General features: G+C 42.8%; 1 long non-coding RNA gene across 14 annotated transcripts; it reads right to left on the minus strand.

Moving 5' to 3' along the window:
- Positions 22,732–26,046, minus strand: LOC109227408. Of its 14 annotated transcripts, XR_002068286.1 has the most exons (5): positions 25,496–25,978; positions 25,237–25,328; positions 24,180–24,623; positions 23,947–23,973; positions 22,732–23,609 (listed from the first exon to the last, which is right to left on the minus strand). It is a non-coding gene; the product is annotated as an uncharacterized LOC109227408 (long non-coding RNA). The 14 variants fall into 14 exon arrangements; XR_002068282.1 differs by adding an exon at positions 25,985–26,046 and having other exon boundaries at positions 22,732–24,623; positions 25,496–25,758; XR_002068289.1 differs by having other exon boundaries at positions 22,732–23,973; positions 24,527–24,623.

The raw sequence follows: 26,122 nt of genomic DNA on the forward strand, positions 1-26,122 counted from the left end.
GAGAACCAAGACAAGAAGTAGATAGGTCTTGTATTTTTTGCTGTAAGTTTTGCTTTTGTTTTTTTTTATGTAATAGCAGGGAGCAGGGACCGCGGACGGGAACCTCGAACGGTACCTCACTCGACTCTCTATCCTATCCACATACTCCATCACTTCATTCACCTTTGAATTACGCGTGACCTGGTTCCCTTATAACCCGGGATATGTAGGCTGTCCAAAACCAGGGCTCTGTCACATTCTCCTTTCTTTTAGTTTTATTCTCTTTTAAATAAGGGTCGGGTCAAAAAACTTGTCTCGTCGTTCTTTGTCTGAAAACTATTCGTGTTTTCAGTCAAAGGTAGACATGTAACTTTTGACCCTCCTTGAAATTTTACACCATTAAGTGCTTATATATTTATTTTAGGTCTAATATCGCTATTTTGGCTATTATTAAACTTCTTCGCTTTATTTTATTTTAAAAACTAAAAACTACAAAAAAGAAAAACTATTTCTTTATATTAGATTATTGATATTTTTAGTTAGTTTCATTTATTTTACAAAGGATAAAAAAAATGTTTCAAAAAATATTTTTTACTTGGTTTAGTGTAATTTTAAGTTATATGTATTTAGTAAATATCGAGTACTATTTGGATTTCTCTAATATAATTATTTTAGTTCTCTTTTTAATATTACTTACTATAGATAAATAGTACTCCCTCTGTTTCAGTTTATGTTAACCTATTTCCTTTTTGGTCCATTCCAAAAAGGACGACCCCTTTCTAAATTTGATAACAATTTAACTTTAAGTTACAATTCTACCCTTAATGGGAAGCTTTTATAACCACACAAATACTCCAGGCCCTTTTTGACTTGTTTAGGACCATAAATTCCAAAAGTCTTTATTTTTTTTTAAACCCAATGCCCAGTCAAACAGATTCACATAATTTGGAACGGAGGGAGTATTCTGTATAGCTAATTTTATTTTATCATTAATAGAAAACAAAACAAACAAACAAAAGAAAGAAACGTGAAGAATTTGAAAAGAACGTAAAAACGGAAAGGGAAAGAAAAGCAAATACAAGAAAGGAAAATTGAGTGGCCCCCACTTCCCTTTTGTCTTTCTCTCAATCACGTGACCTTCCTCCTATTTTACATCTCTCTTCAAAATTCTCTCTTATATTAACCAAAACTAGACGGTAATTGCCCGTGCCAGCACGGGCCCAATAGTATAGAAACTGCAACTTTTATTTTTAATCAACTTCATTTTGATATGACATCGCAGATAATAAAAAATTAATACATGTAAATGACTATCAATTGACTCAAAACAATATTGTATACAAGGCGTACGCAGGAATTCTCGGTGTCGACATTTAAAGAAGTGAGCCAATAAATAAAACACTATAATAAAATCCTATTTTATATATTTTTTTTTAAAACAATAATTCAAGTACCCTAATACAAATTTCTCTTGGATGAGTTCTAAGTAATTGTATCTACAATAGACTCATTAGAAATATTTCTTTCTATATTCAATGAACCATTAAAAGTATTTTTGGCAGTGAGATATACCAATGGGATGCTGTTGCGGATGGTTTAGTTATTGCTTTTTAGGGAAAAAGTTACAGGATCAAGCCTTGCTGGCTTCTATTCCAGAATAATGCTGAAATTTAAAAAATGAAACCAACNAAGTTTCACTCCTTTTGAGCCGATCTTTGACATTTTGTCACTTTGTTGATCAAACCTGCAATCAAGCACAACTTGTAAGCCTTTTGGGACTATTTTGTATGAATATTTGATCAAAGCATAAGCAAGAAGGAGTATAAAATGCGTCAAAATTCCTAGTTATCAACTCCCCCAAACTTAAGCTTTTGCTTGTCCTCAAGCAAACAAAATAAGACCCACCCCTTAAGGGAAAATCCAAGAAATTTTCAGCTGTCCTAAAGCAACCTCAACTAGCATCAATTGGGACTAACAATTGCCCTCGATACAAATGAATCATTAACAACATTTACTCCTTGAAAAACCATGGATCAAGTGCGACACAAGAGCATCAAGAATTGACTCAACACATCAAAGAACTCTTTCAATTACTTTGGTCATTGTGGAACCCAAACTCACACATCCTCAACTCTCCCTAAGCAATCCTCACCTTTAAGATAATGGCACTCAGAACGAGGATAATGGGAATTCACTCATCTCTCTCAAGAAAAAGCCACAAGTCCGGCTCTAGGTACCATATGCTTGCCCCTTATGTGAGTATCCACTAATGTAAGCTTCATTCAACTCAAGATCATATAGGGCTTTTGTGGAGACATTGTGAAGGCTTTTGGTTCAGGGTAGGGAATGTTTTGGTCTAAGTGGGTTCCATCTTCCCTTAAGCACTTCTGTTGATTCATTTTGCATACATTCACTTGACTCTTTGAGTCATTTTCACTTCTTTCTAAGGGGTTAGAGAGACACACTGTCACTCTTTCTTAGGCATTTCACACATTTTCTCCTTTTTCAAGTTTCCACACCTTTCATTCTTTGCTTTTCTTGAATCCCTTTTTATTCTTTTTCACATTGAACATTCTTTTTGTCCTTTTGCTTTTCTTTCTTCTACTTTGCCTTTTCCTTTTCTTTCACTTTTTGTCGCCGTTTTTACCACTTTGCTGTAATCCTCGTCTCTACCCTCCAAACTTATACTTTTGCCATGTGCTAAAGGAAAGATCGGGTGCCAAGAGAGGGTATCTTTTAGAACGGGTATAGGCTTGTATCATGGTTCTTGAAAGAAAAAGGTCTAAGGCTCAAAAGGGTTAACTAGGGATCATATCACTAGTAGGTTATGGAATTGTTCAAACTATCATTTGGATCAAGGAGAGCCTTTAATCATGTCTCAAGTCAAAATTCACCTAGTACTCGCCTCAACAAACATTCAGGGCAAGTTCTAGACCAATGGCTCGGGACTTGGACTTGCAATTCAATTACTTACCACACAAGCTAAGGGATTGCTAAAGACATAGAGTCGGGGGCCCACAACGACCTTAGATACGATTTGAGCACACAATGGTCCCGAAAAACCACTTGATGATTATCGGTCAACACAAGAGTCTCAAGGTCACGACTTTCACCATCCTAAACACAACAATTTGTTTTTGACCATAAGATCAAAGGCAAATGTGCTAGGCCCAAATGAAGCTTTGCTTGAGGCACCCTTAACTACTAGCTACTAAAAACCAAAAAGAAAAAGAAAAACGGACTCAATCCCTTAAGAAGGTTGTCACGCCATCCATCATTGGGAAAAGCCACCCGGTTCACACAACACTCCACCTTTGGAAAGAACCGTGGCATTAAGAAAACCAAAGGCTTATTGCAAACTCCGAAAACAAAAAGCTACGAATCACAAATAAGAAGCTAAAAATGAAAAATTTGCGGAAAGTAAAATGAATATATACAAGAGGGGATTTGTCGAATATACAGTAGAAAGGATGAATATCTACAACGTAACATCACTTTATATACAGACCCAAAGTAAAATAAAAGTGCGAGAAATGATAAAAATATATACAAACCAAAGATGAAAAATAACGAAAGCATAAAAGGTATCAAAAATATATACAGTCATCCGAATGTATCCATGAAGCAAAAAGTAGGGCCTACCCCCTCAAATGAAAGCTGGCATTGTCCTCAATGCCAACTAACCAAAATAAAGCACCAAAAAGATATAGAGAAAAGGATATAGAAGACTCCCTAAGGCATGTCTGTCTGCATAGGGTCATGTGTGGTCCCTGGGTCCTCACTGTGCTCGGGAACCTCAGACTGGATCCCGGTGTCCTGCTGCTTTGCTGCTGGGACCTGGGCATGATCCTGGACAAGCTCCTGAGATACATCCGGTGGCTGACTGGAGGAAGCCTCCTTTGGGTCGGCCAATTGGATGACTGCATCATCTGCTCGGGGAATCATCCTCCTCCTCTTGAGAGGCCTCTGTAACTGCTCCGGCTAGGGATGCTCTGCTGGTGCTGGGTCCTGGAGTAGTAAATCTAAAGGCATGTGATCTTCCTTCAGTCTGTGAACATCTGCTCTATGCTCCTTCACGGACTCCTTGGAAGCCCGTGTCTTCCTCAGCTTCTTGTGCTCCCTAGCAAGCTCCTTGAGAGCCTTGCTGTGTGAATCAAGTGCCTCAGCAAGCTTCTTCGGATTGTCGAGGATTTTCTTCTGGTTGTCTAACATCTCCTTAAGAGCATCCTCTATAGACTGTGGAACCTGTGGAGCTGGAGGAGTTGACTGCGCCTCAACAGTGGTGGTAAAAATAGACAACTTGGATGAGGCAGTCTGCATCCAGTTGTTAATACTCATAAGTGCCTGGCTCAATCTGTGGGCAGTAATAGGATGGGCCCGGGAAGATGGAATCTCCGAGCCTGCTGAGGTGGATGGGCTAGCAGGAATGGCTGTGGATGTGGATGGACCGGGAGGGACATCTATGGAAGTGGAGGCAGGCTCAGCAGGAGCCACTACCACGACTGGCTCCTCAGACTGGCCAATTGTAGTAGTAGTTGTACCCTTGAAGCTCTTGCTCTTGGGGTTGTCATCCCCCTGCATGTTGTACCAGGAAAAAGGAGCCTTCGCTTTGACTGTGACATCGAAGGGCTTTTTGTCCACTTTCAAGTCCCGTAAGTACATAGTGAGGGTGCTAGGGAAAGGATAGTTCCGGTCATGCTCCGCACCTACTATAGAAATGATTCTGGACATCACATTCCCCATGTTGATGGGGTACCCTGCCATAATAGAAGCCACTAACATTGCCCGGGAAAGAGGAAGGGTGTTGTCATGTGTTGTGGGGTCCAACCTGCTACATACAAAAGTCTCCCACCCCCGTGCCTCAAAGTTTAAACTCCTTCTCAGAATTTTGACTCCAGCAGTCAACCAGTCAGGGGTGGTACCTGGGATTGCCAGGTACTGTGCTAGCCAGGGACGAACCTCCTCACCCATCTCTAACTTTGCCATATACAAGGTCTCATCCTCATCATTGAGGACAAGGTATTCGTTGAGGTACTTCCCTTCAAATAACACCTTCATATTCCGAACCTTGGTCACTTTGGAGCCCTTTTTGATGTGGGCTACATTGTAATAAAACTCCTTGACCATGTGTTCAATGGCATCAACACACTCTTCTAGAAAATGTTCCCAGCCCACTCTAGTCCTAAACTGTCTCTGCACGTTGGGGTTGTGGGGTAGTAGGTCTCTATCATTGAAGCTCCTCTCCGGAATCAACTTTCTCACCGGCCATCACTCCCAAAATTTATGGTACGCCACCTCACTCACGAATCTATCTCGCCAAACTTCTGGTTTTCTAGTTCTGGCAATGCCCCCAACCCTTGGTTCTCCTCTTTCTGCCACTTCCTCATCTCTCCCAACTTCCTCCTCCGCACCTACTGCACCCTCTCTAGATAATGAAGCTGTGGGAGAGGTGGAGTATTCCCCACTTCCTGCTGCTGAGCCCTCAGACGACTCAGAAATCACATGTGTTGGTGCTTGGGCAGTGGGTGATGGTGGAGGAGTGTCTCTTAGCCTGAATCTCTCCGACCACTCTTCAACATATTCTGGCACGGAGTCCGAAGAAATGTCCCTTGATGGTTCATACTCACTCCCCGAGGAATGGGAGGCAGCTCTATCAGCAGCTTTTATTAGTTTTCTGGTCCTTTTTATGTTTTCCCGAGCTATGGGAGTGAGCTTTATCATCTTCTTTTTCCCTCCCCGGGAGGATTCTCTTCTGCCTGGTTGTTTAGCATGTTGTCTCACCATTGTCTGCAATTACAATTCAAATAACTTGTTAGTATCAGTAGTGTCAGATAAAACAATGTGGTAGAATAGAAGGAAATTGAAGGAAATTGTTGCAAACATGTTGCAGAAGTTGCCCAGTGCGGACCGCACAAAATCGACCGCGGTCCGCACAGAGGTGGGGGTCAGACTACCCACTCTCTGTATCTAGGCAGTGCGGACCGCACAAAATCGACCGCAGCCACACTGCCTGAGGTTCAGCAACAGGAGAGTATCAACGCGGTCCGCACAAAATGGTAGTGCGGACCGCACTGGGCCACCGCGGACCGCACAAAAACGAGCGCGGTCCGCACTGATTGCCCAGCTGTGGCACTAAATTAGGGTTCCATGTATTTTGATTTTGGGTCCAGTTTTGAACCTAAGTAGTGTCTCTACATGATTACCCATTGATTTTAACTATCTATGGATATTTTAACCTAAAAATTAACAACCCTAACCTACTCTATTGAAGAAAATGAAGGAAGAAGAGAATGAAAAACAAGAAAAAAGAAAATTAAGAGAAAATTAACAAGATTGATAAACTAAAAAGCAAGTAATGGTACCAGATGTGAGAGTTAATGAAGAATATCAAGTCCGAGCAGTTGAATGCAAGCAAAAAAAATGAGGCGCAGTGATTTTTTAGGGTTCTGAGAGTTAAAGGTGCAAAAAGGGTAAAAGGAGGCCATNCCTAGTAGGTGTTGCTAAGTGATTACCCAGTCCATTAAGTTAACTAATTCCACATGACTCAAAATTTAAACGAACCTAACTTAGCAATTAAGAAAGTACGAGAGGAGGAAGAAACAGAAGCTAAGAAAAACGAAAATTAAATGAAATTGACAAAATTAAACAAGTAAAAGGAAGATTATGGTACCAGATTGTGCGATGAATTAAAGCAAATAAGTTCCAGCAATTAATTAGGAGCAAGCAAAGGGTGATGAACAGTGTTTTCTTAGGTCTGAGAGGCAGAAGTGCGAAAAGAGTAAAAGGAGGCCCCCAAGGTCTATTTATAGAGAAAACCCTGGGGCCCAGTCTCACCTACCAGTGCGGACCGCACAAAATGGACCGCGGTCCGCACTGGTCTATTTTGTTCAAGTTTGAGAAGGCAGCCCTCTGCGGTCAACACAAAATGGACCGCGGCCGCAGAGGCCCACCCCGGACCGCGCAAAATGGACTGCGGTCGCGATGGCAAACTTCAGAGAGTTTGCTCTTCACACTCTGCCAGTGCGGTCCGCACAAAATGGTAGTGCGGCCGCACTGCAAACTTCAGAGACCTGTGCATTTTTTCAATTATGTCCTGCACTGCATCAGCTCAATCCTGTATCATCTCACAACCAGTTAGCCCAAAAATCAATCCTATACTACAAAGAAAATCAAATAAAACAAGAAAAAATACATGGGTTGCCTCCCAAGAAGCGTCTGATTTAACGTCACGGCACCACACATGTTACCATCCAACCATTTGAAATGAACAACAGCCACCACATGGCTATCATCAAACTTCCCAAGATAATGCTTGACACGGTGCCCATTCACTCTAAAGACTTCACCATTTTTGTTTTTCAAATCAAGAGCACCAAACGGGGTCACACACACTACTTCAAATGGTCCACTCCACTTTGATTTCAACTTTCCCGGGAACAACCTTAGACGAGAATTGAATAAGAGCACCAAATCTCCTACCTTAAACTCCTTGCCCCGAGTGTATTTGTCATGAAGGTATTTCATTTTATCCTTATACAGGGACGAACTGGAGTAGGCATGGAACCTAAATTCATCAAGCTCATTGAGTTGCTCCACCCGAAGATTAGCAGCTATATCCCAATCAAGATTCAACTTCTTCAAGACCCACATGGCCTTATGCTCCAACTCCACTGGTAAATGACATGATTTCCCAACCACCAACCGGTACGGAGACATACCAATTGGGGTCTTGTAAGCGGTCCAGTAAGCCCATAGAGCATCATCTAACTTTTTAGACCAATCGGTCCTATTGGCATTGACGGTTTTGGACAAAATGCTCTTGATCTCCCTGTTAGACACTTCAACCTGGCAACTTGCTTGAGGATGATAAGGCGTAGACACTTTGTGGTTGACACCATACTTGGAAAGCAAGGCATCAAAAGCTCTATTACAAAAATACGATCCTCCATCACTAATAATTGCCCGAGGCGTACCAAACCTTGTGAAAATGCTCTTCTTTAGAAATGCCACTACACTCCTAGCTTCATTGTTGGGCAAGGCCACGACCTCAACCCATTTTGAGACATAATCAACCGCTACAAGAATGTAAGTGTTTCCACACGAGCTTACAAAAGGGCCCATATAATCGATACCCCATACATCAAAGATATCAACTTCGAGAATGGTGTTGAGAGGCATCTCATCTTTCTTGGAAATCCCGCCCGCTCGTTGACATTGATCACACCTTTTTACTAGATCACTTGCATCTTTGAACAAGGTTGGCCAATAAAAACCACAACTCAGAACTTTCGAAGCCGTCCTCGCCCCTCCATGATGGCCACCATAAGGGGAGGAATGACAAGCCTCTAGGATGCTAAGTTGCTCCTCCTCAGGTACACACCTCCGAATTACTCCGTCGGTGCAAATTTTGAACAAGTATGGCTCGTCCCAATAGAAGTCCAGACTATCCCATTTGAGCTTCTTCCTTTGGTTAGAAGAGAGCTCACACGGGATAATGCCAGTCACAAGGAAATTAGCAATGTCCGCGAACCATGGCATATCACTCATCCACAGAAAGTAGTTGTTCATCGGGAAATGCATCATTGATCTCTAAGCCATCACACGGCCTTCCTTCCTCCTCCAAGCGGGACAAATGATCCGCCAATTGGTTGCACTACCTTTCCGGTCCACTATCTCCAAATCAAACTCTTGAAGTAATAAGACCCATCGCATCAGTCTAGCTTTGGAGTCTTTCTTTGTCATCAAATATCTAAGAGCTGCATGATCGGTGTGCACTATGACTTTGGCTCCCATAAGATATGGCCGAAATTTTTCCATGGCGAACACAATAGCCAACAATTCCTTCTCAATCACCGTGTAGTTCCTTTGAGCCTCATTCATAGTCTTGCTCGCATAGTACACTGGATGAAACATTTTGTTCACTCTTTGACCCAAAACTGCCCCAACCGTAACATCACTCGCGTCGCACATGAGCTCGAAAGGCAAGCTCCAATTGGGTGCGGTAATGATCGGGGTGGTGGTCAACTTATGCTTGAGAAGTTCAAAGGCTTCCATACATCTCTCATCAAACACAAACTTTGCATCCTTTTCTAGCAACTTGCAAAGAGGATTCACTACCTTCGAAAAGTCCTTGATAAACCGCCGGTAGAACCCTGCATGCCCAAGAAAACTCCTCACCCCCTTGACAGAAGTGGGGGAGGAAGCCTTGAAATCACCTCTATCTTGGCTTTGTCAACTTCAATCCCATGATTTGAAATTTTATGGCCCAACACTATGCCCTCCTCAACCATGAAGTGGCATTTTTCCCAATTTAGCACAAGATTGGTGTCTTCACACCGGGCCAACACTCTATCCAAATTGTTCAAACACTCATCAAATGAATCACCCACAACACTGAAGTCGTCCATGAACACCTCCAAAATATCTTCCACCATATCGGTGAAAATGGCCATCATACACCGTTGGAATGTTGCCGGTGCATTGCACAACCCAAAGGGCATCCGAGAGAAAGCAAAGGTGCCATATGGACAAGTAAAGGTTGTCTTCTCCTGATCCTCGGGAGCTATCAAAATTTGATTGTACCCTGAATAACCATCCAAGAAACAATAGAAGGCACGCCCAGCAAGACGATCAAGCATCTGGTCCAGGAAAGGCAATGGGAAGTGATCCTTGCGGGTCACCTTGTTCAGCTTGCGGTAGTCCATGCACACCCTCCATCCGGTCACTGTCCGGGTTGGAATAAGTTCATTATTAGCATTGGTCACCACGGTCATACCACCCTTCTTCGGCACACATTGCACCGGAGAAGTCCATGAGCTGTCAGAGATAGGATACACCACGCCGGCATCTAACCACTTGATCACCTCTTTTTTCACAACTTCTTGCATTGCCTCGTTCAGCCTCCTTTGATGTTCCAAGGAGGGTTTTGCATCATCTTCCAGAATAATCTTGTGCATACAGAATGCGGGGCTTATTCCCCGAATATCAGCTAGAGTCCATCCAATTGCCTTTTTCCGCTTTTTGAGCACCGCCAATGTGGCATCTACCTGCATGTTAGTAAGACAAGAGGAAAGAATAACTGGTAAAGTTGAATTAGAGCCCAAGAATTCATACCTGAGGTGTGGAGGTAATGGCTTCAACTCCAACACCGGGGGTTCCTCGATTGAAGGCTTTGTTGGAGGCGTCTTTCTATTTTCAAGATCCAAAGAAAGTTTCCTAGGCTCATAAGAATAAGAGCCCATTCCATGTAAAGCATTCACGCACTCCACTCGGCCCGCATCATCATTGACATCCAAATTCAACAATACGGCCTCCAAAGGGTCCTCAACATTGATCATTGCACTGGTATCATCAATTATCACAGCCGTGACTAAATCCACAAATGAGCACACTTCGGTACAATTGGGCTGCTTCATTGACTTGCACACATGAAAGACTACCTTTTCATCACCCACCCTGAAAGTGAGTTCCCCTGCTTCCACATCCACTAGAGCCTTCCCCGTAGCAAGGAAAGGTCTCCCTAATATGATCGGGACCTCATAATCTACCTCACAATCCAAGATGACAAAATCAGCTGGCAAGATAAATTTGTCCACCCGGACGAGCACATCATCAACAATACCCAATGGTCGCTTCATAGATCGGTCTGCCATTTGCAATCGCATGGAAGTTGGCCTCGGAGGCCCAATACCCAAAGTCTTGAAAACTAAGAAGGGCATTAAGTTGATGCTTGCCCCAAGATCACATAAAGCTTTGGCAAAGTCTGCACTACCAATAGTGCAGGGGATGGTGAAAGCACCGGGATCCTCTAATTTCGGAGCCATTGAATGTACTATAGCACTAACTTGGTGGGTCATCTTGATAGTATCACAGTCCATTGATCTTTTCTTTGTAACCAAATCTTTCATGAATTTAGCATAACCAGGCATTTGCTCCAAAGCCTCCACCAAAGGCACATTAATGGATAAGCTCTTCATCATGTCAATGAACTTTTTGAATTGATTCTCACTTTTCTGCTTGGCTAGCCTCTGAGGATAAGGGGGAGGTGGCCTAGGCAAAGGTGCCTTGGCTTTTGGCACAACCGGCTCCGGCACGTCAATTACGTGCTCCCTAGACGGGTTCACGTCACTTTGTGTTTCCACCTCGGCCTCATTAATGTCAATCCTCACTTCATTGTTTACATTGTCATCAACCACATCTTCAACTACCAAAGGAACTTCATCTTCTCGCAACTCAACATCATCCACAACTTGCTTTTGTTTCGAGGCATTCACATCACCGCCTCGTCCACTCCTAGTTGTCACAGCCATAACATGATTGTTTCCTCCCTTTGGGTTCACTACCGTATCACTTGGTAGAGCACCCTTAGGGCGTGTATTCAAGGACTGACAGATTTGACCTAGTTGCACCTCCAAATTCCTAATTGAAGTATTGTGAGAAGCCAATTGCGCATCGGAATCCGCATTCTTTTTCATCATTTGTTCGAACATCATTTCAATTCTACCCATTTCATTGTTAGATGAACTAGGGCCCTGGGATGGAAAAGGAGGTGGATTGTTCGGTTATTAGTACATTGGAGGCCTTTGAAAGCCTTGCCCCCGGTTTCTTTGGTTCTCATTGTTCCATCCACCTTGATAGTTCTTGTTGCCCCAATTGTTGTTATTACCATTCCAATTCCCTTGGTTGCCTTGATTGTTGTTCTGACTGCCCCAATTGTTGTTTTGATTATTGTTCCCCCAATTACCACTATTTTGTTGTTGATTGCCCCAATTGCCCTGGGGTCGCCACTGTTGTTGGTTGGAAGAGTTGCCCCGTTGGCCTTGAAAATTGTTCACATATTGCACCTCTTCATTTTGCTCATCATAGCCATCATTTTGAAACCCATCACAATCATCATCAAATTGCTCAGAATTTCCTTGGTTTTGTTGCCTTCTTTGCCTTCTCTTGTTGACAAGCATATTAACACCCTCCATGGCATTCACTTGGCGAGGATTTTGGACTTGTTGCAACTGTGCCTTAGCCAATTGGTTCATAGTAGTTGTCAACTCCGCTATAGCGTGCCCATGGTCATGTAATTCCTTATGCAAATGAATAACCGTAGGGTCACCTTGGGGAACATTGGCCCTAATTTGCCATATGGAGGACGTATCCGCCATCTCATCAAGAACAACACAAGCTTCATCATACGTCAATTTCAAAAAATTACCCCCAGCGAGTTGATTGACTATGCATTGATTTGTAGTATTAATGCCCCGGTAGAAAGTTTGTTGCAACATATTCTCCGTCATGTCATTATTGGGGCATTCCTTCACCATCGTTCTATACCACTCCCAAATATCATGCAAAGGTTCCGTGGGCTCTTGCTTGAAGGCCAATATCTCATCTCGAAGTGCCGCCATGTGCCCGGGTGAGAAAAATTTAGCAATAAACTTATCCACCAACTCATCCCAAGTAGTGATAGAATGGTCGGGGAGTCTCTCGAGCCAATCCAATGCTTTCCCCCGAAGTGAGAATGGGAAAAGCCTCAACCTAAGAGCATCCTCGGACACATTCATCTGCTTGCTCCCCCAACATGTATCCACGAACCCTTTGAGATGTTTGTAGGCATTTTGATCCGCAGCGCCCGTGAAATATCCACGCTGCTCAAGTAAGGTCAACATCACATTGGTTATCTGAAAATTGCCTGCCCGGATTCTGGGTGGGACAATAGCACTTGCATAGTCTTGGTTTGGTAGTACCTGAGGAACCGCTCTTGGAGGTGGCGGAGGAGGGTCTGGAACATTTTCATTAGCATTGGCCTGGCGGCCTCGTCGTGGTCCGGGAGGTACAAGAGGCACCTCGTCTTCTCCAATGTCATCTACCTCCTTCCCCGCAAGCACGTCTCCAAGAGAGTCATTAGCATTTAAAGCCATTTTGGTACCTGTAGTATTGACACAAACAAATTAGTAACAAGAAGGAAAGAAGAACAAAACACAAAACTAACTAAATAGATAGCCAAAACCGTTAGCTCCCCGGAAACAGCGCCAAAAATTGATCGCTGCCAACTCCGCACTACTAATAAGTAGCAAGAGAGGGTCGCAATAGCTTTTACCCGATTTTTGGGTCGGGATCGAATCCTCAGAGAGCTAGAAGTTGGAATCGAGTATCTATCTAGATTAGGATTGTGTATGTGTTCTTAATTACACTTCTCAACATTTTTGGTATTTTCTTTATAATTTTAATTTTAACAAACTATAAAATTGTAAATTAAGCTATGAGTTAAATGCTACGGGTTGTTCAAATAGTGTAAAGGGCACTAGGGTGGTGACTACTGCCTAGGTGGTCAGTTGACGCGTACATAAATCTAAGGCACATTTGACATGTTTGGGGAGTATGTTATAACCGTTGCACGAATTTACCCACTCTACACCTCTCGGTGGTTCAAGTGATTTTGCCCGAATTAGCTTTCTCAAGACCAATTGGGTATGCAATTTTGCACAAGCAACTTAGGGTTCAATTCGGATATTACTCTCTCGAGGTTTAACCCTTTAATTGGGGCTATCAATCTCTTGAATGCGCCCCAATTCATTGTTGGACCAATTTCGGAGACTTAGGCTCTCTTTCTCAAGAAGAGCTCAAGTCAACTCAACACAAACTAGTGTTTGCAACCACTAATTCAGAAATTAACCATGAAATTGGCCCAAATAACAAACACCCATAGTCAATTTAGCCCTAAATTACAAGACCCATCAATTACCCACACTATGATTGAGCCACAACCCTAACTATGGGGTCTAGCTATTCATACTCAAAGAAGAAAAACAAGAATTAGATGAAGATAAACACATATTAATTGATTGCTAAGCTAAATACAAAGATTCAATGATGAAAAGTAAGTAAAAATACCCAAAATGGCTAAGAAAAGTCGACCCACGAGCGCAGATTACGTATTACAATATCTGATACCCTAAAAATAGAAAAAGAATCTATTTATACTAAGCTGAAAAATCTGGACAAAAATGCCCCTGCAGGGTTAGTGCGGACCGCACAAAATGGACCGTGGTCCGCACTAGGCTTTGGTCTTCAAAATTGATCTCTCTAAACTTGGGCTACGCGGACCGCACAGAATGGGTCGCAGCCACGGAGGCTTCTAACGGTCCGTGCAAAGTTGACCGCGGACCGCACAGGCTCCAAAACTTGAAAAATCATCCTCTCTGAATCTTGGCACCGCGGACCGCAGAGAATGGACTGCGGCCGCGTTGCCTTCAGGGTGGACCACACAAAATGGTGTGCGGTCGCACTGCCTTGAAACCTGAAATTCAACTCTCTGAATCTCCCAGTGCGGACCGCACAAAGTGGTGTGCGGCCGCACTGGGCCTGTTCTGCCTGAGGTTGCCTTGTCTTTGGCAGTTGTGCAAGTTTCACTCCTTTTAAGCCGATCTTTGACATTTTGTCACTTTGTTGATCAAACCTACAATCAAGCACAACTTGTAAGCCTTTTGGGACTATTTTGTATGAATATTTGATCAAAGCATAAGAAAGAAGGAGTATAAAATGCGTCAAAATTCCTAGTTATCAAAAGGCTACGGCCAAACACAAATGACTACGGTCACAAGGCTGTACCAGCCAAACTAACGCGGCTCGGGGACGCCCGACCGTCGCTATAAAATCTTATGCCTTCAATTACTTCGAAAATACTTCGAAAAGAACCGGTTAAACAGGCTACCCTTGACATAGGCAAAAGAGCTTCGACCATGTCAGCTCCTAACTACAGGCTTTGAGATACTCAGCCACCGAGCCAAACCTCCCGAGGTGCTCGATCATCTCCATATAACGGCTCATAATCGAGGTTTTTATCAAACCGTCAAAGAGTCGGGCAAACACAACGTCAAAAGTCCTTAACGAGGGAAAAATAAAGCCTATATTAGAGGTCGCATCGACCCAATGCATAAGAGCCACTGTCGCCAGCCCATATAAAAGGTCGTACCGACCTAAAGCGTAAGAGCCATTGACGCCAGCTTACATTAAAAGGTCGTACCGACCCAACGCGTAAGAGCCTAAGGGCCAGCTTTAAATTCAAAAACTTGAGGGTCAAATGAGCTCGATTCGAAACCCGACTCGGAGACTGAACTCGAAATAGTTAACTAAATATGACTAAGGGCGAAAGCCTAAGAGCCTAAGATGCCAGCTTACATTAAAAAGTCGTACCGACCCAATGTGTAAGAGCCACTATCGCTAGTCCTTATAGGAGGTCGTACCGACCCAACGCGTAAGAGCCACTATCGCCAGCACTAAAATCAAAGGTCGCACCAACCCAATGTATAAGAGCCAAGTCTAACCTGATAACACTCGGGGACTGACCTTCGACCATTACGAGTCGCTCAGCAATAGCAAATACCCGAGGGTCTAACCCAAGGTCTAAGATCTTGGATCGATTGTCAAAAAACATCACACATTATTCCCAAAAGGCAAAGTAGAAAGAAGTGATAAAAAACTAAAATCCTTTTTATACATATTGCTCACAGAGGCACGTTTACAAGGCCTTTAAAAACACTTACAAGGAAGGAGTCGAACAGATTCCTAATATATCATTGAGCCTACATCTTTGAAAGCTCCACCGGAGGTTGTGCCCCAACGGTTCCGGCTACAGCCCCAGGACCTTCAACGGCCTCTTCCCCCCTAGGGATTCCGCCTTCATTCTCATCATCTCCTAATCCACTACCCGACGCACCTCTGGAAGCAAACAGGGCAGCAGCGTTCTTCTCTAGGTTCTTCACCCTCTCGAGATCGGCAGGCAAATTGATACCCCCCGCGTGTATATCCTCGAGAGTTTGCCTCCGAGATTCTAACCGAGCATGCTCCACGGATCGAGTCAATTTCAAATCGACCCCCTCAGGCGCTATCCCGGCTTGGGCGTTTATCACAGCAGCATCCTCTTTGTGCAAAGATATAAGCGCCTCAGCTTCAGTTTTGATCCCAAATAGTGCAAAAACTAACTTAGAATGGAGACTTCTATACTTGTCTCTATCCGACTTCGCGTCATGAAGGTGGTGCTCGACCAAGGCCATCTTTTCCTGGAGGGTATCCCTCTCAGAAGTTATCTCTCACGTGCCGTTTGAGTTCGAGAACTTTGGAATCTTTGTCTCGGAGCTCCTCCCTCAGAAGGGCACCTTCCTTCTCAAACTGCACGAATCAGATCAAAGATGTCAAAATGCTGGGGTCTGGCAAACATTCAGACAATAGCAAACGGAAACTAGGTAACCTGCTAAACAAGATGAGTCTTCTCACGCTCATGACGGGTCGCCTTAGCCTGAAACCGGGCGAAAGTCTAATTATAAAGCTCCTTGGCTTGAAGCCATGAAAAAGACAAGTTAGAAAGATAAAGATCAGGACGACAGGCAGGATTTACAAAAACTACCTGCTCGCAAAGCCTGTTCATCTCACTGAAGACGAGCGAAGCGTCGAGCTCGAAATTTCCCTCGGGAGCGGCTAAAGGCCTTTCAAATGCATCTCTGCCCCCGATGGGCACCCCTGCATCGGAAGTTTCTTCATTTTGGGCATCTTGCGTTCCCTCAGGAGGTAAGGTCGTTCCCTGAGGGGAATCACCCACGACAACAACACTAACAGGGTCAATCAAGGTCGTCTCTTGTCCCTGCGGGGCTCCAAAACTGGTTTCCTCCGAGCCGACTACCGAATGCATCTCAGCTCGAGGGATATTTTGGCCATCAATCGACTCGGGGACACCACCTAACACTTCCTCAGTGGCCTCACCAGCCCGAAGTTGGACCGCGACGACATCAAGCTCCGGCTCGGAAGCCACCATCTCCCCAGCGTGAGGGTCGATCGGGTTTTCCCCTCCCTCGGACGCTATCAAGAAATTATTTCCCCCTCGCCTTCAGCTCGGGGACTCCCCGCTGCTTCTGGAGTTAAGGCTGCTGGGTTGGCCTTCGTCTCTCCCACTTTGGTCTTCTTAGATTCTGAAGTTTCATTTGATGGTCCTTTGTCTTCTCTTCCCTTCGCCAGGTCTCGAGGTATCCTCTTCGCCAGGCTATGTTTCCTTCATCAAGAGGACCTCCCCCAGACCTACACGAATGCAAGAGGTAAGCACATGGAGTAAGGACGATATCGGCAGCAATTCTGATTAAAAGGTATGACTGCAGCAAGAGTAAAGGCTCACCATGATCCTTGGCTTCCCATAGAGCTTGGGACAGATCATGCCACACTCGCTCAGCGTATGGGCAAATCGAGTCCAGCTGGCCGACCCAGATCGAGAGGTCCGTGACCGCACCAAGGTAAACTGCTACGGCTGCATCAACGGAAGAAATTAGTGCGTGGAAAGATGTACCTAAAAAGGAGCAAGGAGATGCTAGATAACTTATCTACTTACGTTCCATATTCCACCTTTCGGGGAACAGCATCCTTTCCACCGGGATCAGGTCCGAAGTCCTAACTCGGACAAAACGGCTCTCCACCCTCCGTTCTCGACTTCGTCGATGCAAGCAAAAAGGGCCCTCGAAGCCTGACATTGGAGCTTAATCAGGCCTCCCCGGAAAAGAAGGGGGCCTGTACATCTTGAACAGGTGATCAAGGGTGAAGGGCATCTCCCCGATCATGTTCACATAATACCTGATCATATAGACAATGCGCCAGAACGAAGGGTGAATCTGGCTGAGGGTCACTCGATACCGTTGGCAGAAGTCGAGAACCACGGGGTCTATTAGAGGCACGGATGGCCCCGCCGGCCCAAGGGTAAATGGGTAAGTATACACACTGAGAAAATCGGCTTTGTATATCATTATATCCTCCTCCCGAGAAGGGACCTCCACAAGCACCGCATCCCCCCAGCGCAATCAGTCTTCACCCTCTCGACATCTATTATTGAGCTAATATATTGAGACACAGGCTCACGACGCCCTGGCTTCGAAGAATTTCTCTCGACCTTGAAATCGAAAGCCGTTGTAAAATATCCTAGAACGCATTGCCCACTGCGAGGAGGCGCTGCTGCTCTCCCTTTAGATGAAATCGAAGAGGACGAGGTTATATTCCCCTGAGAAATAGAGGCGGGAAGTTTTCTCCATTCTTAAGAGATTTCAGGGGAGAAAAGGAAATTGTCTTCAAAGAAAGAACAAAAGTGAAGGTAGAAGGAACTTTTTTGAGGTCCTGGTAGTGCGGTGAACAATAAAGAACTAGAAGAGGTATTTATAGGGGCCCAACACACACGTTGAATGAGGACAAAGGACGGCCAACCGCTGTAATCAGTACGAACGCTTTCAAGGGTTGTATGTACTCGACCTTTTGGAGCCTTATTTTATCGTATCGATCATTTGGCAAGACGTGACTACCGTCGTTACGGAAGTACCAGAGGGGCGGAGATTCGAGGTCGTTTCTTATCGTTTCATTCTAAGAAACACGGGGACTATCTGTATACGGGCAAAATCGGGAGGCCCACTTTCACGATCATTGCGTCTCTCCCTTAGCCTCGAAAAAGGCCCCGAAGATCCGGGGACCCAGCTCGAGGCTTTGACCTCGAAGGCTCTTCACACTCGACCTCGACGCAGCATGAGTCGGTGGCAATCGAGGGTAAGCGGGAAGTTCCCTAGGCACATAGTCCGAACTGGCATCGCCTGCAGAAATAGTACCAGTCTGCACCAGATTACTAGAAAGTTGTGCCAGATATCTACTTTGTAATAAATGCATTTGTACCATGTTAGGTTTCTCCCTCATATATAAAGGAGATCCTTGTTGTTTTGTAGACATCTGATATTCAATATTCAATACAAGAACATTCTCTTTGCTCTCTAACACATTCTCTTGATCTCATTACTTCCATTTATTGCGTACATTCATTGTGTTCTATTTATTGTTCATCATTTATTGCTTATCATTGATCGTAAGGAGCCATCATCGTAGCTCAACTGTTAGTCCTCCCTCGATCGCTCTAAGTCGGTCACCCAACTCGACCCCGAGGCCTCATATACGACAGATCGAGGCCCCGATCTCCAGCCGTTTGGTTCGGTTATCATATCGTCTCTAAGCTATAATCTTGTTTTCTCATCTTTTACCTAGCATCTATCGCCTAACAACTAGCATAAAAATAGGTCACGTATTTTTAGAACCACAAAATTAAATCTAATTGTAATTACCATTTTCACAGTAAACACATTCTCTCTTGTAGTGATAGCCCTTCTATCTTTTCTTTTGATTTAGATATTTTGGAGTTAGAGCATTTTTGTCGTATTCATAGCTTGTGATTCATGGGATTCCGGAATTTGGGAGTTGTTCGATTTTGAGATCTTGTATTGTGTATGCCAAGCGGCATCTTAAACACTTCTATATTGTTATCTTCGGTTTTATATTGGTTTTTCCGCATTTGTTTTTTTCTTTTTTCGAAATTGTTAGGCTTACCTAGTCGCAGGGGCTAGGTGCCTTCACGACATGTTCACGGAGGGAGAACTGGGGTCGTGACACAGAGGAGCCACCAGTAGCTCCAGTCAGAGGGACAGACACCCGAGGTGCCTATTGCCACCCCAACACTTTAGGAGACCCTCGCACAGTTCCTGAACATGTTCAGTACCTTAGCTCAGGAAGGGTTGATCCCACTTGCACCAGCTACATCTCAGGCTGGGGGAGGAGCACAGACTCCCGCGGCCCGTACCCCAGAGCAGCGGGTCCAGGTTGATCAGGTCCCAAAGGTTATACCTGTACAGCCTGTTGCTCCGGTTTAGCACACGGTTAGGGTAGCAGCATCTGAGGAGGAGCAGCTTAGGCTCGAGAGGTTCAAGAAGTACCACCCTACTACTTTTAGTGGTTTGGCTTTAGAGGATGCACATGGTTTTCTTGAGGAGTGTAACCATATTCTCCGGACTATGGGCATTGTGGAGACGAGTGGGGTTATTTTTACTACGTTGCAACTAAAGGGAGCGGCATACTAGTGGTGGCGGGCGTACGAGGTGGGTAGCCGCGCCGAGGCAACTTTGCTTACATGGGATCGATTTTCATAGTTTTTCTTGAGAGAGTTTGTTCCTCAGACCATTCGGAATGCTTGGTGCACGAAATTTGAGCGGTTGCGCCAGGGTACTATATCAGCGTCGAAGTATGCTGTTCGATTCAGTGATTTGCCCAGGCATGCACCAGCCTTGGTCGCCACAGTCAAAGAGCGAGTCCATCGATTCATCGAGGGGCTCAACCAGAGTATTAGATTTAGCATGGCTAGGGAGTTGGAGTTAGACACTCCATATCAGCAGGTGGTTGAGGTTGCACGGAGGTTGGAAGGTATGTGAGACCGTGATAGAGATGATAAGGAGGCCAAGAGGTCTTGTGGTAAGGGAGGATTTAGTGGTGGTCACACCGCAGCTACAACTCATCATGGTAGGGGCTATGTGAGACGTCCAATTCATTCAGCACTTTCAGCTTCTAGTGGTATCGAGGTACCATGTTGCACACTTTGCTCAGCCACTTTCTAGTGCACCTCCTGCGCGGGGTGCCTTCAGCGGTCAGTCCATCCGACCACGCCCAAGCCAGTCTCAGCCACCACACCGATCGAGAGCTTGTTTTGAGTGTGGTGATATCCGCCACATGGTCAAGACTGCCCCAGACTCAGTAGGGGTGCACCTTCCCAGACTACTTAGGCTCCACGGATTCAGTCAGGTCTGCAGACTTCACAGGCCATGATTGCTGCCCTAGTTGCCGCTCCACCCGCACAGCTTGCTAGGGGTGGGGACAGGGCGGGTAGAGGTCGCCCTAGAGGGGGAAGCCAGGCCAGATTCTATGCTCTTCCGAGTAGGACAGAGGCAGTTGCGTCAGACTTAGTCATTACAGGTGTGATTGCGGTTTGCCATAGAGATACGTCATTCTTATTTGATCTAGGATCTACTTATTCATATGTGACATCTTACTTTGCTCCGCATTTGGTTAATATCGCGTGATTCCTTGAGTTCTCTTGTTTATGTATCTACATTTGTGGGAGATTCTATTGTTGTGGACCGTGTGTATCAGTCGTGTCTAGTTGTTATTGGTAGTTTTGAGACTAGAGTTGATTTGTTGTTACTTAGTATGGTAGACTTTGATGTTATCTTGGGCATGAACTGGTTGTCGCTTTATCATGCTATTCTTCATTGTCACGCCAAGACTGTGACACTGGCTATGCCAAGTTTAGCATAGTTAGAAGGGAGGGGTACATTAGATTATGTTCCTATCAGGGTTATCTCATTTCTAAAGGCTCGGCGGATGGTTGAGAAGGGACATAATTCTTTATCTAGCTTTTGTGCGGGACGTCAGTGCTGATACTCCTACCGTTGAGTCGGTTCTGGTAGTGAGAGACTTTCCAGATGTATTTCCGGCAGAAATACAGCAGAATGAGATGATAGTTGAGAATGTTACACACAGAATTAAGATGGATGATTAGCATTATATAATATGCAAACAATATTCTGAATGTTCACTGTTCCTGTAAATAAATTACCCAGCTAATTCCGTGAAGAACTTTTAGAACGGATTTTACACCTAAAGGACCACAAATTGTATATACTTTAGCACGAGATGAGGAATAAAAATGGCAATTACTTGGGGACAACACTATAAGACGTTGCCGCTTAAGGCATGAAATGATAATCCTCATTGGCTGTTGATTGGGTAAAACAACGAAATGAAGAAAACAATGTGAGTGTTCATATAATAACCTTCCCCAGTGGTGTCCGGCACTTCAACTGCATAAGGTGTTTGAGAATATGCCTCTGAAACGGTAAATCCAGGCGGAGAGATTGACTTGAAGCTGTGGCAACGATGCTTCATTTTACTGCTTTGCCGCTGCCCGTTGCTTTCTTGCTGCTGGTGCAGACTTGGGGACCTAAGAATGTGCCATGTTTCTCATACGTGGCTCCCAAGCAGAAAGAGTGAGAGTGAGCAACTCACAATGTTAAACGAAAAAAAATAAATGAAAATGAAAATTTGTCGTGGCAAATGTGCGCGTTGAGTCGGGTTTCAATGGATTGAAAATGGGTCAAATAAAATTGGTTGCAATCCAATTTATCCATATTTCATGAGAGGCAAAAATGAGAAATACAAGAACAACGGAGAATGTTGAAAATATACAGTTACTCATTTTCAACTCATTTCAAAAAAGTTTTCAATTTATTTTAATGCGAATTAAAAACGATTTGGCTCATATTTATTGATATATTAGTTTTAGTATATATGTATAGCATGCAGGGGCGTACGCAGGAGTTTTCGTAAGCGGTCTCGACATTTAAAGAAGTGAGCCAGTAAATAAAACACTATAATAAAATCCTATTTCATATATTTTTTTTTTAAAACAATAATTCAAGTACCCTAATACAAATTTCTCTTGGATGAGTTCTAAGTAATTGTATCTACAATAGACTCATTAGAAATATTTCTTTCTATATTCTATGAACCATTAAAAGTATTTTTGGCAGTGAGATATACCAATGGGATGCTGTCGCGGATGGTTTAGTTATTGCTTTTTAGGAAAAAAGTTATAGGATCAAGCCTTGCTGGCTTCTATTCCAGAATAATGCTGAAAATTTTAAAAAAATGAAACCAACATAACAAGGGTTCGAACTCTTGACTTCCACCCGGAAATCTAGATGCTTTACCTGCGAGCCACCGAAGCTCTTTAGTCAGGCGGTCTTATTTCAGCTCTATTTATTGGGATGTTGTCTTACGTAGTATTATTTTATATACATATTAATTAAAAAAATCATCGACGAAGCGGTGTCGGATGACACCGCTCGGATCAACGTGCCTCTGCCCCTGTATACCAACTGTTGGAAATTATTTATGAATATGAATGACAAAATATCCATTCTTGAATGTTGTGTGGTTGCCCAACGGCATATTGCTTTCATCTATGGGAAACATAAGTTCACATATATGATATTAGCATATTTACGAAATGTAGTGCAGCTATTGCGCTTTGGTTAGGCTCCTTTCTTGCTTGCTTTGTCAAAATATTGGTACCTGTATGCTTTGCCAAAATATTGGTACCAGTAGGGATTATTCGTTAGTCTAGCCTATCTCATTCTTTCACAGAGAAAATAGTTGAGAAAAGGAAGAGAAGCAAGAGAACTAAATTAGTCGGTGTAATTGACATACTTTCTAAACATTGTCATGCATCTTTGTTTGTGCTTTCATTATACCATAAGCTCAAATTTAGCATGCTCCAAAGAACTCCTGCCAGTAAAAAGAGTGTGAATACACACGAATACACCACACACAGCTGCACAACATGCAATAAATACATTAGAATCAGAAACTTCCTTCCACTCTAATAAGATTTATTTCACTAATATATAACAAAATTATACCAGACACATGGAAAAAGGGGTAGCTGTAGGCAAACCCCAATAACTGTCTCCATCCATAAAGGAATTCGAGAGTAGTAATGAACGCAAGGAATTCGCTCATCATGGTTTATCTCTTCATTTTCATTTTCCAGGAAAAAACAAAAGGTCTTTATGGAGCAAGTGTACAATTGCATATTGACTATTTGATATGAACTTACTTTCACCTTTATTAATCTGCATACTTCTTCTCTAGCACTCTATCATTATCGCAGCAGTTGCGCCAATTATAGGATGCGAAATTTCATTTAAGATGGTTGCCAGATTTTCATCTTTTTATGGACAAGTGTACTGGAAAAACATTTAGGGGAAGAATAAGAAACAAGCTCATTCTTTTATGCTCGAAATGAACTTATAGCCTACTAGGTGAAGATTTTTTTGGTGAAAAGTGCTTTTTTGGGTAATAATATTTTTCACAAAATTAAGATATTTGGTCAAACTTTTAGAAGGAAAAAATTACTTTTGAGTAGAAGTAGAAGTTATTTTTGAAAAGTTAAAAATGCTTCTCAAGTTGATTTGTCAAACACAAACTGCTTCTCACAAAAAATACTCTTTTGAAAAGTACTTTTCTCAAATAAGCTAATTTTGAAAAGTTTGGCAAAGCAGGCCATTAGACTCTAGGTATTACCTGGTATGTTTCTATGGAAGCAACAGCCTGCACAAGCAAATTAAAGGTAGATATTGATATTTCCATCAAGTAAGTTCTTGAAGGATCACTTGTCCAACTATTCAAATCAAAGTTAAGATGCATGAAATTTTAGTAAGTTGAGTTGTATTGTGAAGTTAAAAGAGGAAAACAAATTTACTGAGCATATAGGAGAAAGAATACACTGGAGCTGAATATGGATCATGAGATTTTACCAAGCTGAGTTATCTTGTTTCAGCTACAAAACTTTCAGTACTGGACAACTTCTCAAATGCTTTGCCAAGACACCATATGAATAAAAGTAATCTAAATCATGCAACAGGATAAAATGCACATGCTCCATAGCCTTTAAATGTTCTCTGTTGTACAATAAGATGTCAGAACAACATCTAACGAATATGCTCACAGTTTTGATCATTGGCGCAAAGATAAATCATTAAAACCATTCGGTGGGAAGAGAACAAACCAACAGAACCTATATGAAATATGGAGTATTATTTAATAATTAAAAACCTCCACATCAAGCGTCCAGATTTTCAGCCATATTGGTATGTAAAAATACCTTACACACCAGAGAGTTGCCACGGGAAATATTCTCCTTGTTTAATCAAAATCAAGTTGGTCCTTGGGCACATTGTTTTTAACTCTCAATTGCCAATCTAATACCAAAAGGTTGTAAAAAAAAATCATTAAGACACTAAAAATTTTAAGATACTTCTCAACTAAGAGCTTTAGAAATATCTCCAACAAAATTAAGCACTTGGTTACTCTGCCTCAGTCTGTTGAAAACATTATGATTAACTATCATATGTTTCTCCCATTAGGACACAGAACATTTTAAATTTAATCAGATAAAAAATGGAGAAATGAACTTTATTTTTATGCCGTGAAACATAGGAATACCAAAAAACGTTAGTCGAGAAAGATATTTTATTTTCTAATCATGTAAAGAAGTTCTTATAAGATTCATTTGACGTAACAGTTAATGAGTCTCTGAAGCTAGAGCACACACTCATAACAGAAAACAACAATTCAAGCCAAAAACCTAAAAGGATTTGCACCAATATCTCAAAAAAACCATAATTTTCGTTCTTACGAACCTGAAATGCGAACCTAAAATTTAGAAAGCATAACCACAAACAAACAAAATATAGTTTTCGTTCTTATGAACCTTAAAGGCCAACTTAGAATTCAGCAGAAGCACGATCACAAACAAACAAAATATAGATAGTGACAATTATATATGAAGGGGAAGGAAAGAGCGAAGAGTACCTGAAAGCATTGTGAGAAAGACAGAAATAGATGATGAGTATGATTGGTCGATTAGAAGCACTGGAACAACACAAATCTCCAAGCAAGTGTAGCTGTTCGGATGAATAAAAGGTTATTTTGTTCAAGCAGAGATACAGGAAAACAAAGTAAAAACTCAAAAGCAAAAAAATGTCTATGCAATTTGAAAAAAATTAATTAACCAAAACGCTGTGTACAAGCATCCCGAATGGGATAAAAACATTAAAGAATGAAGATTTACCTTAAATTCATGAACTAAACTGGCTGAAAGGCTGGTTTTGCATATATTCAAGAAGATTTGGAAAAAATTTGAGTTAGGGTTTTGATTGATGAAATTGAGGGTATTTTTGTTTTAGAAAAGATTATGAATTCAAGATTCCAGACAAACACAAGAAGAAAGTAATCTTCCCTCTTTGGGTTCCACCTTCCAATCTTGTGGTAGAAAGCGAGGCAGATGGAGTGATGAAAAGGGCTTGGAGTTGCACCAAAACATTGGCCACAAATCTGCAATAGAAGAGAGTACTTAGTGAAATCAAGAGCTCACACTATAATGGAAGAAAAAGACGATAGAAATAGAGAATTGGGCGAGATGAAGCAAGAGAATTGAGATGAAAATCAATATTGTGGGAGAGATTGAAGGAAAATGAAAGCGAAGAACTCTGTAACACAACGGCAGGAGCTAAAGCCACGTATGTTAATAGCAAACGGATTTTTAGACACGCAGGTATACCTACAAAAGCTTAGACAGAATAACTAAAATAGCCCCAGCTAAAAATTTAGTGACTAAAAACTAACAGGTCCAAACCACAAGCTCTTCTATTATATAGAAAACTAATTATAGCCCGGGCCCAATTACAATATCTTCCTG

The sequence above is a fragment of the Nicotiana attenuata genome, chromosome 6, assembly GCF_001879085.1.
Source record: "Nicotiana attenuata strain UT chromosome 6, NIATTr2, whole genome shotgun sequence".
NCBI lineage: Eukaryota > Viridiplantae > Streptophyta > Magnoliopsida > Solanales > Solanaceae > Nicotiana > Nicotiana attenuata.